At 43.4% G+C, this 7,224-nt stretch overlaps 1 pseudogene; it reads right to left on the bottom strand.

Annotated features, from left to right (window-relative positions):
* Positions 1-2,194, bottom strand: part of LOC149220559 (large ribosomal subunit protein eL8y-like) — a 116,991-nt pseudogene extending 114,797 nt beyond the window's left edge.
* Between the last annotated feature and the right edge of the window lie 5,030 nt (positions 2,195-7,224).

Below are 7,224 nucleotides of genomic sequence, written 5' to 3' on the forward strand. Positions count from 1 at the left end.
TTGGTAGGGTCCTTGCGTGCCCTGAGGTATATGTGATGAAAGTCCACCTTAAATTCTGCAAAACTTTGCAGGTTTTTGTAGACAGTGGGTGATAACCATGGCTCGTGGTTAATCCCCATTTTGATGTTCATCTCCATGAACACCTAGAATATCTTGTTGTCATGTATCTGGTTCGCATCCTTAGTGGCCCAAAGTGAAGATTACTTCGCGGCCTCCAGCAGATCCCTTGCAATCATGGGGAACTGGCTGTCCTCCTGTAATTCCCCCACCACCAGCATTATGGACAGCAGAAGCCATGCATAGTGGAACATTTTTCCTTGTTCCTGTGCCTCGCGGTAATTCTTCAAGAACTCTTTGCACAAGAATTTGGACCAGTTAAACTGGACCCCTTCTATGCATTGTTTAGCAAGTGCCAGCACTAGCGCGGGTACCTCATCCACGCGGCACTTCCCCATGACCTTACTCACCAGTATCTGAGCCGCCACACCGAATGCTTTGTTGTTGATACTGGAGATCGTGTAGCCCCAAACATCAATGTATTCACATAATCCGCTTTTCACACAGTAGCATTTTAATCCAAGTGTTCAGAGACTTAAGGCACTTACCTCGTAGTCCTCTGAGAAAGCGTCATTCTGCCTCGCTATAGCTGATTGAAGTATGTACTATGAACTCAGTAATGAATCCTCCTATAATTTGATCGAGCCAGTGATCAACAATGTGCGCAATCTTATCCTTCGATGCTTCTAATCTACGCACCAATTCTGGAGTCCACACAATAGGATTATCAAGTTTCCACCTTCCTTAGTTATCTGCTAGCTTCACAATCCACTCGTACAATTCAATAGAGAAAGATGTGAAGAAAATTTCATGGATTTCCGTGTACAGGTAGCAATCTAACCACTTTTCATTTTATAGTCACGGATTCCTATTCTCCTACGCCGCAAACTAGTGAATCTTCCTATCCAACCAATCTTCACTTTATTTCTTAGTTGGATTCCAGTGATACGACATCAGACATCTCTATGCAGATTTTGGTCCCGAAAATGGAACCATTTGTTGGCTTGTTGGGGCCTGACCCAGGTTCAGAGTTAATTAGCTAAACAAATCCCTATACGACTGGCCCTTTCGGCAATAGTCCGCGGAGTGCTGACTAAGGTCTCGCCTGAAGTAGTATGGGGGGCGCTGAACCAGGTTTCCACACCCTTGAGATGTCTTAGGGGTTGATTTGGTCCAACTGAGAGTCCCTTCACTCAGGTTACTTCGCACACTTCCCTGGCCTACGTGCCTTGATATATTCACCTTCGCACAGCCCAAACCAGGGTCTGTGGGGCTTTCACACTACCGGAACAGCGATCTGCACTATTTCCCTAAGTCACACCCGAGATCTTACTTATCTTCTTATAACAATTAGTAATCTTCACGTAAATGGATGCCTTATATTATATTTACTTATTCAACACATTCATATGAGTTCATCCAGTAAATAAATAGTAAACTTGCAATTCACACCCAATAATACATAAACCGAGAAAAGATACATAGAAATATGGTAAAATTTATCTTTTATTAATTCTTCCCACGGTTACAAACTCGACCTGCCCTGGCCACTCATCTGCAGAGGTCTGCGCACTCAGCTATGGACTACTAGGCCTCTGCACACTCAGCTGCAGAGCCTTCTCCTACTCTACGACCCAACGACATGACTTACACTTCGACTCAATGCCTCATCAATTCCTTACATCCATCCATGCTTCATTAGATTAGATTTTTACACTTTAAGCCTCGTTCTATTTATACAATCCCATGGTACGCGGACCATGGGTAGATCTTTCAAACCGACATTACACTACAAAAACAAGGGCGGAAAACCCTATCTCTATTATGACTTCACGCTTTGCGCCCACAATTCGTGGAGTCTTTACAATGGACTTAGTCGAAATTTGGTCTTTAAGCCCCAAAACATGCCTTGGGGGGGGATTCCACGCCCAACAGGCCCCCAACACAAACATCATGACTCGCCCTCGAATCACTCTGTCGGTGTAGAGATCTTTGCACGAATACCCTCCAACTCTGCCTAGATGGCTGCAAGCTCAGCAGCACACTGAACAGCTGCTTGCTGAATCTCCTGTACTCGTTGTTCTGAGACTGCAGTGTCAAAGCTACTCCCCAACATCTGTTCTTGCATCCCTTGCATTTGTGCGAGCTTGCCTTCAATTGTTGTTGTAATGATGAAGGCCTCATCAATCCAAGGTTGAACACAAGCTTTCAAAACTACCTCTCTATGTCGCATTGCATCTACTTGTTCTTTAAGTGCTTTGGCCTGTTGCATTTGCGCAAGCCTCTGAATGAGGGCCACCGTCTACGTGATCCCTTTGACGTTGTCGTATTGTTGTTGGAGTTCACGTGCCTCTGTCTCTAAGCATTGGATGTTATGGTCCTCCTGCAAATTGGTGAGGACCTTGAATGACTTTTCCAACATTCAACTGTAGTCCCTTACTGCACTGTTGATCTCCTCCATCCTTGATGTAATAGTGCTCGCACTCTATTCCCTTACTTATGGAGGAGTGGACGGCTGCACCTTCAACCGCAACTCTGTTATCTGAAGGTTCAGCTCCAGCTGAACCTTGGCCATTTCTTCTTGCTCCTTACGTACTCCTGCTGCTAATCTGTGGATGCACACCTTTGCTGGTGCTTCTGTTGGGATGGCCAACTTAGGGACCATCTGGGAGGCTTCTTCCAGTACCTGTACCATCTACATGTTCTATGACATGACCTCATTGTGAAGCAAGCTCAACTACTCCATGTTGATCTTCTGCTTTCTAAGCACCTGCAACATGCATCTCTCCCTATCCACCAGTTCTATAGTAATCCCATCATACAGAACATAAAGTGTCTCTCACGGGAGTGTAACCATGTTGATCCCTATCCATTTTAGTGCACTAACTATAGGCTGGTCGGCCTCATTTGCTATAACCAGTGCCCCTTCTAGCAACACTATTGTGTTGGTTGTATGAGCACACAGCATTTCCTCGACTGCGGTTGTCCCGATTGCAACGCTGGTCAAGAGAGTACCAGCCTGAGGAACGCACACCTACAACTCCTGAATCTGTCCTCGGAGGGCCCCCAACACAATTTGATTCTCCGCCGCAAATTTTTGGAGGGCCTCTGTGGTGACGCCGCACCATCTCTCTTATATCATGCAGATCACCCTCAGCAAGGGTGATCGGGTCGATCAACAGCTTGGATGCTTTCACCTTCTTGCGCGGCCCCATCCACTCGCTCGGGAGCTGGCGCTTCAATTGTGTTGACACTGTTTGTTGGTCCGCACTGCCCACTTATTCCTCTGTTTCCATATCTTTCTCCTGCTCAGGTGAAGGCAACTTCTGGCCCTTGTGCGCCTTCTCTGTTGCCTTTTGTGATGCTACTGCTGTAGCCTTTTTCTGTTCTGTTGCTGCCTGCGTAGCGTCCCATGCCTCTTGTACTTTTGTTTCCACTTCTTCTTGCCTTCTCTTCTCTGCCAACTGTGCCATGCACAGTTTGGCCTCCTCCTTATTCTTCAGTGCAGCATACTTTTCCACCGCGGCGATGTCTAGGGCATTCCATTCCGACGGACACATCTCTAGTACATCGAGAATCACATCATCAGTGGCTATGAAGCATATCTCACTCCACTTCTTAGCAGGGTCCTTGCGCACCCTAAGGTATATGTGATGAAAGTCAGCCTTAAATTCTACAAAACTTTGCAGGCTATTGTAGACAGTGGGCGATAACCACGGCTTGCGGTTAATACCCATTCTGATGTTCATCTCCATGAACACCCAGAATATCTTGTTTTCGCGGATCCGGTTCACATCCTTAGTGGCCCAGAGTGAAGAATACTTCGCGGCCTCTAGGAGATCCCTTGCAATTGTGGGGAACTGGCTGTCCTCCAGCAATTCCCCCACCACCAGCACTATGGACAGCAGAAGCCATGCATAGTGGAACGTTTTTCCTTATTCTTGTGCCTCACGGAAATTCTCCAGGAACTCTTTGCACAAGAATTCGGACCAGTTAACTGGACCCCTTCTGTGCATTGTTTAGAAAGTGCCACCACCGGCATGCGTACCTCGTCCGCGCGACACTTTCGCATGACCTTATCCGCTAGTATCTGAGTCACCACCCTGACTTCTTTGTTGTTGATACTAGAGATCGTGTAGCCCCAAACATCAATGTATTCACATAATCCGCTTTTCACACAGTAGAATTTTAATCCAAGTTTTCAAAGACTTAACATACTTACATCGCGGTCCTTTGAGAAAGCATCATTCTGCCTCGCTATAGCTGACTGAAGTATCTACTGCGAACTTAGTAATGAATCCTCCTATAATTTGATCGAGCAAGTGATCAACAATGTGTGCGATCTTATCCTTCGATGCTTCCAATCTGTGCACCAATTCTGGAGTCCACACAATAGGATTATCAAGTTTCCACCTCCCTTGGCTATCTCTTAGCTTTGTGATCCACTCGTACAGCTCAGTAGGGAAAGATGCGAAGAAAATTTCATGGATTTCTATGTACAAGTAGCAGTCTAACCACTTTTCCTTTGATAGTCATGGATTCCTATTCTCCTGCACCACGAACTCATGAATCTTCCTATCCAACCAATCTTTAATTTATTTCTTAGTTGGATTCCAGTGATACGACATCAAACATCTCTATGCAAATTCTGGTCCCAGCAACAAAACCATTTGTTGGCTAATCGGGGCCTGACCCAGGTTTGGAGTTAATTAGCCAAAAAAATCCCTGTACTACTGACCCTTTCGGCAACAGTCCACGCCGCGCAGATTGAGGTCTCATCCAAAGTAGTATGGGGGGTGCTAGTGTTAGAGTCATTATTTGTATACTGCCATCAGTTATCAAAATTGCTCTTTTCATATTCATTTTAGGTGTCCCACATAGAAATTTTTTATCATTCCACTAGGTCATGCAAAAAAATTAGTCACTGATGGTAGTCCTAGTCTAAAAACATCACTCTTCCCTAAATATGATTACTTTCTGGCATAGTTTCATATCTTGTTGACTGTACATCATCCATAAAGTTATTTTTATCATGCCATTTGTATCAGTCATGAGGTGAATATGTCATCTTGAAATTCAATCCTTTAAGGTCTCATTAGGCCTTTTAGGGTTTTTCAAGGTTTCATTAGGTCATTAGGGTTGCAAAGGTGGTGAGCACCAGTATTGCAGCAATAATGTTGCGACTCCTGGGGCTTCCTACTTTACTTTTATCAACCCGGTAGTTCGTAACAAACTTGGAAGCGACGGTGCTGTATGCACAAGTACTAGTTCTTACTGCAGGCTGTCACTTGGTCAGTTGGCGCAAGATTACTAGGGCTCAAGCCAACTTCTATGAATTCCAGAAGAAGCTTTATATTTGATGAAAGAAACGAAATCTTACTCTACAAGGCTATTCTACTTGCAGAAAGAGAAAGAACACTGAAATGTGAAGTAAACCTAGCAAACCCTAATTTACCGACTAACCCTACTTTTGCAAAAAGAGAGGTGAAAATCTAGGAAAGGAGTGCCATTACCTACTAAGGAAATAAACTACACCTATTCAAGTTACTTCTAGAAGGAAATAAGGAAAAAACATCTTTCTTGGATTTTTATGTATTTTATGTGAAATGGTCGTGCATGTAACTTTTTATTTGTGGATGTGGCAGCGATTAGGTGACAATGGAGGGCGACCTTGGGATTTGCAGAGGTGTATGAAGGTGTGGAAGGATCCTAGGAGGCCTTTGGCAACCTTTTGGAGGCTTTCCCTGCAATCACACTTCAAAAAGTCACTTACAGGAAATTCTACAGGAGGCTGCAGGGGATCTATAGGAGGAACTATAGGAGGATGCCGAGAGCTGTTTTAAAGGTTTTAAAGGTGGAAAAATGGTGGGAAATGGTAGTTGAAGACTAGAGGGATGTGTTAAGGTGTATAAGGTTCATCAAGGAGGATTAGGAAAGAAAATGATGGTTGGATTTGTTCAAGAGTCGAGAGGAAACTTTATGAGAAAAACGCAGAAAATTAGGGCAGATTTGTGAAGGGTTGTGAATGACCTGTGAAACATGTATCAAAAGAGGTGGTGATGGCTTCTTTATTGACTTATTATGAGTAGAGATGTACTACAAGAGAGCTATAAAGCATACCCTGAAACTGAGCAAGAAAAGAACTAGTTGCACGAAAAAAAACAGAACTGTATCTCATGTTAACCTAAATTCTGATCTAGGAAAATAGAATGTTGAACAATGCTATATGGAAAGGAAAGCATGGAAAGAGATTTATTGCAGAAACATAAATGAGTATGGCAAAATGGATCTCAAGCAAATCATTAATGTCTAAATCAAACTATAACACTAGAAACTACATGGAGAAGGCAAAACTGTGTTTTGTGGAAACAAGCAGATCTTGACCTCAGTTCATGGTCCCAAAGGGAGGAAAGGAGGTCAAGGCTCTGTTGATGGCCTTTTTGTATCTTTTTCTTATCACTACTTAACCTACTTCAGCAAACTAAAATGGAAATAGCTATGTAAATCACCAAAAGCAACCTATTCTAACCAAGGAAGAAATCTATCTAACAATAACTAATTCATGAACTGCAACAAGACATATAAATACAAAACAAGAGGTGTTGGGTGGCTTGGGTTTGGCCCTAACCCAAGAGCTTCAGCCCTCTGAAATAACTCAGTGCTAGCCTAGAAAATATTTTATCTCCATTATCAAAATAATAGTCACATTACATAAAATTATTCACAAAAGTAAGCTCGAAATGAGCTGAGCAAAAGCTGCAACAAAAGTGCGAAAATTTGACTAACATCCAACAACCTAATGAGGCCCTAAGCCTCTCTATTGATACCAATATATCTCCCAACAGCTCTCCTAAAATCAAGGAGGCTTGGCTCCCAAGACTTGAGATAGACAACAGTTAACATTCACTTGCTCAGTTGCCTCTTTGATGCATTGATGTGGCTGCTTGTGCTCCGAGCTTTCTGAAGGAGGATTCGAAGTAGGGAGTCATCAATGAGGGGGACACCCTCCTATAAATCCTCTCCCTTGTCTTCCTCAAATATTGGCTGCCAAATGCTCATTAAACCTTTGACTTTGTCTCAAAATTGACCAAAAATCTGCATAAAGCACACATTAGACTTCATGGCATAATGACTAACCCAACTCACTCTATTAGCATAAATATAATC

The sequence above is a fragment of the Pinus tabuliformis genome, chromosome Q (genome assembly GCF_031772625.1).
Source record: "Pinus tabuliformis cultivar Carrire ecotype Pingquan chromosome Q, CPIR1, whole genome shotgun sequence".
Lineage (NCBI taxonomy): Eukaryota > Viridiplantae > Streptophyta > Pinopsida > Pinales > Pinaceae > Pinus > Pinus tabuliformis.